We start from the raw sequence: 13,446 nt of genomic DNA on the forward strand, positions 1-13,446 counted from the left end.
GCCTGGAAAAACCACATTAAAGGAATATGCATGTAGTGAGTTTGCCTCGATGCTGCTTGTATTTTTTTTTTTAGGAGTGTAAGTTCTTATTTATTGAGGTTTTTACTGTGCTCTGTATCATAAAATGATTTTTGTTAGATATTTTCTTTATTTACATTTCAAATGTTATTCTCTTTCCTGGTTTCCCCTCAGGAAAACAAACAAACAAACAAACAACCTATTCCCTCCCTCCTCCCCCTGCTCACCAACCCATCCTCTCCTGCTTCCTGGCCAGGGCATAGAGCCTTCACAGGATCAAGGGCCTCTCCTCCCATTGATGCCCTATTAGGCCATCCTCTGCTACATATGCAGCTGGAGCCATGAGTCCCACCATGTGTACTCTTTGGTTGCTGATTTAGTCCCTGGGAGCTCTGAGGGTACTAGTTAGTTCATATTGTTGTTCATCCTAAGGGGCTGCAAACCCCTTCATCTCCTTTGGTCATTTCTCTAGCTCCTTCATTGGGGACCTGTACTCAGTCCAATGGATGGCTGTGAGCCTCTGCTTCTGTATTAGTCGGGTACTGTCAGAGCCTCTCAGGAGACAGCTATATCAGGTTCCTGTCAGTCAGCACTTGCTGGCATCCACAATAGTGTCTGGGTTTGGTGACTGAATATGGGAAGGATCCCCAAGTGAGGCAGTCTCTGGATTGTCCTTCCTTCAGTCTCTGCTTTCTAATATTAATTCTGATTCCTCGAGACCTGGTTGCCCTAGAGACAAGAGAGTCTGCATGTAATCCCAAGTGAAGATATATGATCTTGTCCCTATATTATTTCTGATTAGTAAATAAAAATGCCAACAGCCTGCTGCTAGGCAGAAGAGACAGAGGCTGGAGTTAGGAACCCCAGGCTAGAGGTCAAAGGAGAACCAGGAGGGAGAAAGAGAGAAGAAGGTGAATGGAGGAGAAGCTGCCATGGATTAGCTGAGTCATGAGAATGCGACCTTGAGCGCTAGCTAACAGGAGATAAGAGCAGTCCAGATGAAACATGTTAAGTAATAACTCAGAGATATTGATAGGAAATTAGATTCTAATTGCATAGAGGATAGATAGCTGCCCAGCTCTTGTGGTTATTGTAAATAATTAAAGTGGTGTGTCTTTTATCTGGGAACTAAATGATCAAAGTGGGGTAGAAACCCTGGATTATGATTAAATAGGTTCTACAACCTCTGTTGAAACAGTCATTGAATTATAAACAGAAATTCTAAAGTCTAGAAAATGTGACTGAAATAAACATTTCACTAGAACAATAAAATGCTACATTTTAACTGCTAACATAATAAAGAATCATTAGGGTTAAAAAGGTCATGAGACTTTGAATCTGATCCACAGAAGGATAAATGAATGAAAACCAATCAACTTATATGTGTGACACATGCACAACATTGAAATAATCCAGTGAAAACCAAACCTATCCAAACACCCACAAATAAAAGCCAGGAAACACAATTAACTCAAACTGGGAAATAGATATGATGTGCATGTATTCTTATTCAGAGTAAGTTCAATGTGTCCCTAGAGGCTTAAATTAATCATTTTATTTATGTTAAAAATTAGGCCCTTTTACAGGACTGATTTTTAACACTTAAAATGAAAAAAAAATAACATGTTGTAAGATACTATCATGTAAATAAGTCAGAATAAATATGAAAATAAGGCATTAAAATAGGTTCAAACAAGTAGATTAAGCATTATAAAAGGTACAATGAAAATTACATTCATCATAACTGTGGATTAAATAATATATTACTCAGAATAGATAGAATACTTCAATTGATGGCTCAGTCAAATTTTGTAGTTGAAAATTTTAATTTCTTCTATGAAACAGAAAGATCAAGTCAATAAAACTTTTGATTCTATGAAGTGTTCTTAGCTAACAGATCCTGGAAGATTTACTCCTTGTTATTTTTATGTAAACCTTTTCTCTTTATTTTAATAAACAATAAAATGCCAACTTGAAGTTCATTTAAACACTTCAGCTTTTATTTACTGAAGGTTAAGTTCATAGGATTAATTTTTCTGTCGCGAGTAAGCAATCACATTTTCTGCCATAAGTCCTTTCCTGTTCCCTTGAAAGAGTAAAAGGCAGCTCCAGTGGGGCCAGTATCTCCAAAGCCCAAGCCTTCCTTCAAAATCTTTGTGTCATCTTTTCTCCAGTACTCAAGCATCTGTGCAGAACTACACCTGTGCGTTCCATCCGTGAAGAACAGCACAGGTGGAGTCACCATGCGCGGCAGACACTCCATTTATGAACAAAAGATGAAGTTTCCTTTCTGTTAAAAAGTTTAGCTACAGAAGAAATTCAGGAAGTTTTAGGAGTTCTAAAAAAAACTCCTCAGATGGAAATTCTCTTTGAGGGCTGTGTGTTCCTCCTGGGAGAACTGAAATCTGGGTTCAGGCTGCATGTAGAGATTTCAGTTTCTTGTTACTGTGTGCTGAATCTTCACTGGCTCTTCAAGGCCCTTCTTGTAGGAATCGCTGGAGTCATCCAGGTCACTGGTGACTGGTGTGTTTCTTTGTTCTTGAGCCATGATATAGACCTGCTTGCTCATTCCTACCCTGATGGCTGTATCAACGCGTTACCATTTATAAGCAGTTTTACTTACTAATAGGAAATGCAATGTGCCATCCTCTTGAAAGCCCTGAGTGAGTACATAGATCCAGGGTAGCTTTAATGCCCAGGGCCTTCAAGATCCAGCAGGGCAGCCATAACAAATACCATACTTCCAGGTATATTAGTAATTTGCACACATCTTTGAGGTATCTTTAGCTTTGGTAGCTTAAAAATTCAGCTAGCAGAGAAAAATGAAATGCTCTGACACAAGCACTGTAGTTTTCAAATAAATTAAAATAAAAAATATATTTTGAGGGATAATGTCTTTCACTACATTTAAAGTTTCTAACGTAAGTCATAATCAGTATATAACCCTGCAAAACAAACAAACAAACAAAAAAAAAAAAATCCAAAAGAAAACCAGAAAAGAAAAGAAAAAATGTTTTGGGTTAATTTACATCTAAAGAAAATTATTCTAAATGAAATATGTTTTCCTGGTTTTATTAATCCACAGAAGCCTGCGCAATAAATGAAAATGGCATCTGCAGATCTGCAGCAATGTAGACATATTTAATGTAGCATGGTAACACTGATGTAATCATGTGAATAATTTTGTGTATATTTAAAGTATATTCATTTGTTTTTATACCTATGATTTTCTTTGTTTGCATGTATATAAATATACCACATGAGCATCTAGTTCCCCAGAGATCCAAACAGGTCATTAGGTTTCCTAGAATTGTAGTCACAGATGGTTTTGTCCCACCATGTGGGTACTGGTAACTGAACCTAGCTCTACTGATAAAGCAACAAGTGCTCTTTTTAGTCCCAACTTGTACATAGATTTAACCTAATGTTATGACTTAATTGTTCTTATTTGTTCAATAATGTAATAGATAATTTTCAGTGTAACTAAAAGTTAGCCAAATAGAGGTGTGTGGAAATCTACACAAGCATGAATGTGTTTGTATGCATTCTTGTAGAATGTTCTAGGTCCTATCTCATTCATAGAATTCATGAATTCATGAATTCTTAGACTGTTCATTGGTAAAAGGCTGAAGCCCCTGGTCTAGAGGAATTGGAAGGTCTGAATTTACCAAAGACATGTTAATGTGTAAGGCAAGTACAAAGTTAAGCTTTCCTTTTACTGAGGCACATTAGAGAAATGTTACTGAACTGTCACACAGCTTTGGTTGAATATTATTGCTTGTTCAGAAAACAAAAATAATCTTCATTTTTTTCCCCCAAACAGATCAAAACTGCTTAACTTGGCACCAGAATATCTCCTGGTTTCCATGTTTATTTTTGGTCAGGGAAGGTATTTTTCTTTTTTTTTTTCTTTTTGTCTCAATCTCCCTATTGTGTTCTTGTGTCTATCTTCTGCATTTCTGTGATGGGACAAGGAATAGCCTGTTTCATCTGTAACAATGTTTCCCTTGAGGCTTAGATGTTGTTCACTTAATTTTAGCTGACCATTTATTTCTAGAGTTCTGCTGGAGGCATGCAGTTTTTACATTGTCTAATAAATTCAGTTAAAATTGCCTCTTCTCTGTCAACACTTGTGATTTTCTGCAAAATTCTAATATACCTTTCTCAATTTTTTATCTTGCATTAATCCCAGAAAATTTTAAATTAAATCTATCTCTGATTTATCTTTGGGGCCTTGACTTCTTCTCTATACTAGACACATTGGTCATCCATTGGCTACTCATTGAGTGAATGAATGAATCAACAATGAAACAATAATGAAGGGTGGCATTTTTAAGCAATATTTCAGTTTTTGCTTATGGTGCCTATCAGTTAGGGACAACTCCTGCTCTTGGTAATTTCAAAATTGATTTTCTGTTTGGAAGAATCTAATGAGAAGACAATTCTTAGCTATGACTACTGGCCCAAAATATCATTTGCTTTGCTTTCACTGATGTTACTGTATAGATTATGAATTTCAATTGTCAAATATTATTATTAGATTAGAAAAATTATTTTAAGTTCTTTACCTACAGAAATACAAAAATTGAATCTTTGGTGCTAGAGCAATGTAGCATCTCACTGATATGATAAAAGCCTGTCACCAAACTGATACAATGCACAGACATTATATCAAACCTTGGAAGAGCTCTCAGATTAGGCAGAGCTGCATCCCACAGATGAGGGTCCAAGATCCTGAAGGGATGAGTCAATTCACTTCACTCAGCTACTGACTGGTTGATTCAAGTCTCATATCCAAGTATGTTCTCTTTCCACAACACTGAAGCTGGTGTTACTTACTTATAATCTTGGCATTGATTCTGTAAGATAAAGAAAACTAGAGTGACAAAAAATTTCAAATAAGAATCTAAACTTCAGAGCTCCGGGAAAGAAAAGAATCGATCTGGAATGGACAGGAGACTAAATGTGTATTGTGGTGGCAGTACATTAAAACATGGTCAAGAAAATAAAATTCTTTTATGTTAAAAAAGTAATTAGCGCCGGGCGGTGGTGGCACACGCCTTTAATCCCAGCACTTGGGAGGCAGAGGGCAGGCAGATTTCTGAGTTTAAGGCCAGCCTGGTCTACAGAGTCAGGAGACTGAAATCTCACCCTTCCATCATCATATGGAGTGGTAATAACAAGAATGAAGTGGATCTCAGGTTGAACTGGTTCCAAGTAAAGCCCAGGGACATGAAAATTTACATTGATGACTACATGACCCTCTATGTGAAAAACATCAGAGAGCTTGCCTTATCAGAAGACAAGAGCCGTCCTTTCATTGCATCCAGCCCAACCAATGGGATGAAAACCATGGAAGAAGGCTGGATCTCTCAGAACCCTGATAGTATTCAGTATGGCTATACACATTTTTATAACTATATCAATAACTGCTGGAATTGGAAGATCTTCCCAAAAGCTCGACTAATGTCTGAATATGGTTATCAGTCCTGGGCTTCCTTTAGCACACTACAAAAGGTCTCATCTCAAGAGGACTGGTCTTACAACAGCCGCTTTTCCCTCCATCGGCAGCATCATATAGATGGTAATGATCAGATGCTCCACCAGGTTAAGCTGAATTTCAAACTCCCCCAAAGGACAGACCCGTTACGCACATTTGGAAGACACCTATAGAGCTGTCAATGATGATGGAAAAAAAGCAGCAGAAAAACTTGAAGCAGAAGACTTTGTCTGTATGTGTATATAATGCTAATAATGAAATAAATTAAATGCTGGAAGGGGTTAACCCTCACCTTCAGAATCCACAAAAAAAAAATAAAATAAAATAAATAAAATAAATAAAGAAAGGAAAGAAAAAAAAGATACTATCTACCTCACACAGAGTACGGAGGAAAATGGAAAATGCTGCATTACATTGTTTGGCGTTTCTTCGCTTCACTGTTGTCAGTATGTTTTGAAGATGAAGGTGTTTTTTATGTCTATGGTGTGTCAGATCTTCACAAAGACTACTGCGCAAAGCTCACTTGTGAAGCTCCATCACTGGAGTTCCCCGAAGCCTTTGTGCTCTTTCGTTATTGTGATTAAGGCCGGAGGCGGTGGTTCTGTTCCAGAAGCCAGTGTCTAATCTGCTGAAGAGATGCAGGGGATGTACAAGGGAATCATGTGTGGTTTCCTTTACCTTTCAACTGACAAAGAACTCCTCAGCCCCACCAACTACCATTTCCTGTCCTCCCTGAAGGATGCTGAGGAGCTGGTTAAGGCCAACATCACTGTCAACATTTCTCAGAAGGGCGATGTTTTTGTTTTTGATCTGGAAACGTCAGCTGTCGCTCCCTTTATTTGGTTGGATGTGGGAAGCATCCAACCAAAGGGAGATGTAGCGATAATGGTTTCCTCATGATTGAGAAGAAGCACTAGGTACTGTTTTACCTTTGGAAGCCCACCAGCAAGCGTGAGCTGTAGCAGGCCTTCAGTGTCACCTCCCTGACAGATACCTACTGAAGGGACGTGGCCTGTATTTCAGTGGACACTGGGGACCAAGCCTTTCTAAAGCATGGCCAGAGGGGAGGGCAGCCTAAGGTAAATCCAAAGAAGCATCTGCTGCCTGGGGCGCCATGACGTCCCGCGCCTCCAGTTTGAACAGTGGCTACTGTTCATCCAGGTGATGTCCTTAGACAAGGTCATGTCCAGGGATTCTTGAATCTCCCACGATTGTGTTTTTTTTTTAGAACTTTGTTCCACAGCTAAATCAGAGCCAGGAGAGTTCTACTACCCGATGACCTTTTGGGGAACCACTAGATTGTGACATGATTGTATTGTAAGGCCATGGAAAAATACTGGCTGATCCCTGGCTGCACTGGGTTCATGAGAAACTGACCCCGGGGTCCCCAAGACCATTCCTCAGAACTCAGTGCTCCAGGAAATGGCCCACCACAAAGAGCAGCCATGCCAAAGATAGCTGAATGAGCCAATCAATGTAGAGGGCATGTTTGCATAACGGTTTATTGGAATTCCCCTAGACCCCCGCCTGCTTGCGGTCTTTGGGCTTAAATACTTGCCTTAACAGCCACCCGGGGTTCCACTCCTTCCCGAAGGCAGCTGAACCCTGGAGCGCTGGACCAGTAAAAATCCTCTTGCTTTTACAATGAACTTCGGATTCTTGGTGGTCTTTGGGTGGGGGTCCTGAGAGAAAGACTCTGAGGGTCTTTCAGTATATGTGGGACTAAATGTGGAGGTTCTGAAGTAAGGTAGGCTTTTCATAGCACTAGGAATTCTACCCACTGAAGATGAAGTGTGTGGCTACGACTGCCAGAGGAAATGCGAGCTCAGGTGCTACAGTAGAGATTGCCTGATGGCAGCCATATTGATTGTTAGTTAGTAGACAGCGGAGGGGCCTGAATGTGGTATTTGATTACCATCTTAAGGTAGAATTCCCTTTTTCATATAGTTTGGCAATAACTTTTTCTTTTCTTTTTCTTTTCTCTTTTTGTTTTTGTTTTTTTTTATTGTTTTGTTTTTGTTTTTTGTTTGTTTTTTGTTTTTGTTTCTCTGTGTAGCCCTGGCTGTCCTGGAACTCACTCTGTAGTCCAGGCTGGCCTCGAACTCAGAAATCCATTTGTCTCTGCCCCCCAAGTGCTGGGATTAAAGGCCTGTGCCACCACTGGCCGGCCTCTTTTTCTTGAAAGAACAAGAGAGTGATCTTTCTTTAAAAAGCAGGTTAGGCTGACTGTGCTGGTATGGTTCTGTAGTCCCAGGACCCTGGAGGCAGAGGTCAGGAGGACCGCAAATTCAAAGTTGGCCCCTATTATACTGCAGAATTTTTCACCTTTCCTGGTCCTGAGTGATCTTGTGAGCTTTAGTCTTAACATTGATTCTGATGAACTCTCTAATCCAAAGGTAGGAGCTACATTTAAACTCATTGGCTCTGGTGTGGAAGTGGAAAAAAAATGTTAATAAGTAGCTATTTTGGGCACTGGTTTATGGGCTTTTTGGTACTACTTTTATACTTTATATATCTTAAAGTATTTTCATAATGATGGAAAATGACTCATGGATATCTCATAGCTAGATACCACAGACTGAGATATCTGAAATACAGAAATGCATTTTCTGTCCCTTCTTGAGGCCTCAAGTCCGAGGACACAGTGTTGGCATAGATACTTTCTAATGCCCCAGCCCTTCACTCAGATGGCTACCTCCTCATGAGCCTTCACCTTCAGATGCTCTACTTCTGCCACTGCCTTTGTTCTAATCTCCCCTACAAGAGCAGCTGTCATATCAGATTAAATGCAACACAAAGCCTTTTAGATGCTGTCATCCCATGGAACATGTTATTTCAATCTCATATTTCCCAAGGGGCCCTGACTACTTGTTTTGTTTTCTAGCAATGGTTTAACAGTGAGATCATCTGTGATCTCCAAGGGAAAATTTCATTAATATTAAAAGGAAGTTAGAAAGCTAGAAAATTTCACATTTTACATACTGGATTCCACAACCAGCTTTATCTCCTGACTATAAATACCTCTGAAATACAACGGATTTTTAATCTGTTAAAATATATATTGTACATATTAGTTTATTTTCTTCTATAACTTTTCAAATTATATCAGTTTGCGCTGAGCAGAAAATATAGATCATTTCATTGTTTATTATAAAAAGAACATGAAGACATTTTACTAAGATAATAGATCTTGAGGACTGAACTCACTGCCTCTTTCACCTAAGTAGAATAACATGGTTTCTGTTAATTTCTCACATTAAGGATTTATATTTCAAGATAATATGAACTACAACATGTTTACAATCACAACACAATTTTTTCACTAACCAATTCTCTTTGTCTAATTTTCTTTATTTATATCAAACTAAGTAAAATATCCTTAAGTTATGATGTGAATGCAACAGAGATGGAGAAATTTAATATGTGCAAAGCATCAATGTAGCACCGAGGAAACCAATTTCTTGAGAGATCACACTTAGGGAAAAAGGAGTCCCCAGAACATGAATTTTGCTACTTTTAGAAGCATGAATCAACACTCATTTGCTGAGCTCTGCCTATAGGGTGGTTAATGCTAGAATACAAATTTTAAAATCATAAAAAGTGAGATAAAATAAACATCTAAATTCTAGGTGAGGTAGCAACGTCTTTATGACTTGCTTCATGAAATTATGGTACCTTGAAGTTTAATGATTGTAAGAGCATAAAAATGAAAGAAGACTTCTCACATGAATAAGTCAGAGGATTCAGAATTCTCTAGAATGCTGTTTGTTTGGCCACATTTTATCCCATGAGCACGGGTCAAAATCAATTTGAAATGCCACGCACACCATTTTTTGCACTTATAAAATTTTTGAAGTGAAAACTATCTTATCTTTGTGGATGTTTTGTAGAAAGATGTTTGAGAAGCAGATAAAAATACAACTGTGCATACCTTCCCTACACACTACAGAGTCCTTTGAATCACTTCTGCTACCTGGAGAGCTACAAGACACTTCAGGGGCAGTGTAGAACATTGTTGTGCAATCTGCAGAGGCAGCAATGGATCTTTGCAAATACATCTTTTCTTATTACTGTGTCAGCAACTTCTACTTTTGCCAATTGAATCATTTAGCCAGCTGAGACCTCATGTATTTGTTTGCTGGCTTTGGCCTTCTCAGCAAGAGCCCAAGTAAAAAATGACTGTCTCCACAAAACCTCCCTTCCTCCCTCCTCCTTCTCTCTTCCCCCCTTCTCCTCCCTCTACCCTCATCTGCTGCTTTCTCCTCTTTTCCTCTTAGATTGTTTCACTAAAGTTAACCAACTTGAACTCCATTTTTTCCAAGATGGGTATTTTAAATATGTAAACATGTAAAATGTGTAAGAAGGCAAGAAAACAGATGCTCATATATGTATTTGCGTGTGTGTGTGTAATAGATGTTTAAGATATTAAGATTTCCTAGCCTATAAAGGATTTTAGATTTCCTACAGCTATGCTGTAGTTCATAGCTAATATTCAAAATATGTGAGATTCATTTGTTGTGGTTAATATCATCACCTCATTTCATGCATTTCTTTTCCTACCTTTCATATCCACAGTGCACTATGGTTGTCAGAGAGATCACCGGGCTTTGCTAGGTACACTTTCTAATGTCTCTGCCTTATTCACTGCTATATTTTATTCATCTAGGCATTATAACTCACACATCAATAGAAAGTATCTTGGATAAATTAATTCCACTACATACTCTACATACTTATAACATAGCTATAAATTGATAAAAAACAAAGTCTGAGAAACAAGCCACAGTTTTGGCTATTGTAAAACATATATACAATAATCATGTAACTTAGATATCTTTTTCCTTAGAGGGGTATTTTATTTTATTTATTTTATTTTATATGGGTATTTTCCTTGTATGTATGTTTATGGACACACAAGCATGAAGACAGTTGCAGATTCTTGTGACTGGACTTAGAGATGGCTGTGAACTTCCATATATTTACTGGGAATTGAACCTGGGTCCTCTAGAACACATGCTTAGAACTAACTACTAAGCCATCGCTCCAGGCCATAACCTGTCCCTTTTGTTGTCTAATTCTTTGAATTTTGAACTAACATCCTTCCTTCCTTCCTTCCTTTCTTTCCTCTTCCCTTTCATCCTTTCTTTCTTTCTCTCTTTTGTTTTCTTTTGTTGTTGTTTTGTTTTGTTTGTTTTACAGAGTCTTTACCCTGATAATTTTGATTTTGTACCAGGCATCACAAGTACAGCATAAATATACATTAAGTCTATAGATATTTTCTTCTACCAAGAGAAACTTGTGTTTGTTATCTGGTGGTGAGTTTAGAAGCACAAGGATGCAGAGCAGTATAACCTGGCCTTCAGACTTTTGGGGTCCACCACTTCCATTTCACCTTCTCTGTCTCTTCAATCTGTCAGTGAGAATATCTAGTCAGTCACATGGTCTCATATCCTATTTCTTCACTTCTCTTCTAATTTTCTTGGTTCTCAAGCTTTCTAGTGCTGCAAACCCTTTATACAATTCCTCATTAAAAATAAAAAAAACAAAAATCTTTTTATTAGTGCTTCATGGTTTTCCCATCATGCACACCAATCTTACTCATCTTCTGTTTGACTTTTTTCCTTTCTTTTTATTGTATATTTTCTTTATTTATATTTCAAATGTTATTCCCTTTCCCAGTTTCCCTTCCACACCCCTCTTCCCTTTCTTCTATGAGAGTACTCCCCCACCTATCCACCCACCCACTCCCACCTCACCGCTCCCTGTGTACCACCCTCCACTTTTGCAACCTCTCCTGCAACAGAAAAAAATAATCTCCGTGTAGAAACTGTTTTGTGTCACAGTGTGTTCCACCATGTGAGTATATGCTTTGCCCACACTTTGCATTCAATTGTTCATTGCAGTTACTCTTGGGTCTGGTATGAGGCCTCTGGCTTCTGCTACTCTATCAGTACTGGAATCTTCCTGGGACTCCTCTTGGATATCCTGCTTTTGGTCATGGAGATCCTGTAGTTTTGGATCTGCAGGACTAGCCCTTTATGCACTACAGCAGTTCTTTGATGGGGTGGCTTACCTGGAACCCCGATATTCAATTCTACTATACTGCCCAGGGTGAGGAGCAATGCAGGCTGTCCAGATTGTTGCAGCCAGTGAGGAATAAGGCCAAGTTTCCCATTCTCGTAACTTCATGGTTAAGCTTTCCCACATGCCATAGGTGACAAGGGAGGAGGAAGGAGAGGAGGGCATTTCTCCCTTATCCAACCAACCACAGACTAGACAAGGAGAAGGGTCATCTCTTTCTGGCTCGTGTCTTCAGGGTTCACCCCCACCCCACTCTCAGCCCCACATCTAGGACAAGCTCTACTTTGTAGCTTAGCTGAGGTGCAGTGTGTAGGACAAGGTCTCCCACTATGATGACTGTGGGGCCATCTCTCCTGTCTGCCCATAAGTGGTAAGGGGTGATGGGGTGACATCTTACTCTTGACTATCCATGTTACCACCCTGCAGACTACTGGTATGACCAGCTCTCCCATGTGCTCACAGCCTTAGGACCAGCTCATGTGAGCCCTTCCCATCAGGTTGGCTCTACTGTGATGCATAGGCAAGGAACATGGCTTACTCGCCCAAGTGCTGCAGCTTATGAGGGGCAAGGTCAGCTATCCTGCTCCCAGCCAGGTCTCTCACTTGTGTCAGGTATTGAGGAGGAAATAGGGGAGGAGGGTACCTCTCAATCATCCATCCACACCACCATGGGGAAGATGAGTGGCAGGACCAGCTCTCCCCTACTCATATCTTTTAGCTGTTCCTCTGCAACTTAGTAATGTGTGAGAAATCCTTGTTTTATGAGTACTGCAGCTGGCAAGGGGCATGGTCAGCTCTCCTGCTCTGATACTTCCAGGACCAGCTTTCCCATGATTTCCCAGGTGAGAGGTCGAGTCAGTTCTACATAGCCCTCAGACAACAACTTGTCTCAACCAGAAATGTCCACCTGAGATTTTGTGGTACAGAACTCTGCTGCTTCAAGGCCAAGGGCCTAGATGTGGCCCCCAGTGGCAGAACAGGCCAGGATCCCACCATGGTCTCAGGTAGCATCACCCACTACTCACATTGGGCTTTTCCTCACCACCTTTGAGATGCCAGTTCTGTCTCTCTTCGTGCACTCATCCTTCTGTTTGACTTTCTTTTTTTTCCTTTCTTTTTATTGTATATTTTCTTTATTTACATTTAAAATGTTATTCCCTTTCCCAGTTTCCACCCTATAATCCCCCTATCTTATCCCCCCTTCCCTTTCTTCTATGGGGGTACTCCCCCTACCTATCCACCCACCCACTCTCACCTCATCGCCCTGGCATTTCCCTACACTGGGACATCGACCCTTCACAGGACCAAGGGCCTCTCCTCCCACTGATGCCTGACAAGGCCATACTCTGCTACATATGCAGCTGGAGCCATGGGTCCTTCCATGCCTTCCATGCGTACACTTTGGCTGGTGGTTTAGTCTCTGGAAACTATTGGAGGGTCTGGTTGGTTAATATTATTGTTCTTTCTATTGGGTTGCAAACTCCTTCAGCTCCTTCAGTCCTTTCTCTAACTCCTCCATTGGAGACCCTGTGCTCAGCCCAATGGTTGGCTGTGAGCCTCCACATCTGTACTTGTCAGGCTCTGCACTTCCTTTTTCATTTCTTCATGTTTACTTGCTCCTCTTAGTGAAGCCCGGGATCTCCGAGTCTGCCATCATCTCAGGAGTGTCTTCAGGATTAGTATGCCTCACTCATGCATTATGACATGGGCAGGGTTCATCTCAGGTGTGGTTTGCTCCTTCTGCTCTGCCTGCTCTGTGCCAGACTAGTGTTCATCTTAGATTAGCTCCCTGTCCAGGCCCCATGGAACCAGAATGGTGGTCAGCTCAGTCTTGCTTCTTTTCAGGA

At 40.1% G+C, this 13,446-nt stretch overlaps 1 pseudogene; it reads left to right on the forward strand.

Annotated features, from left to right (window-relative positions):
• Positions 1-2,709: 2,709 nt before the first annotated feature.
• Positions 2,710-6,519, forward strand: LOC116104555 (annotated as a pseudogene).
• Positions 6,520-13,446: the final 6,927 nt, after the last annotated feature.

This window comes from Mastomys coucha, unplaced genomic scaffold (genome assembly GCF_008632895.1).
Source record: "Mastomys coucha isolate ucsf_1 unplaced genomic scaffold, UCSF_Mcou_1 pScaffold22, whole genome shotgun sequence".
Classification (NCBI taxonomy): Eukaryota; Metazoa; Chordata; class Mammalia; order Rodentia; family Muridae; genus Mastomys; species Mastomys coucha.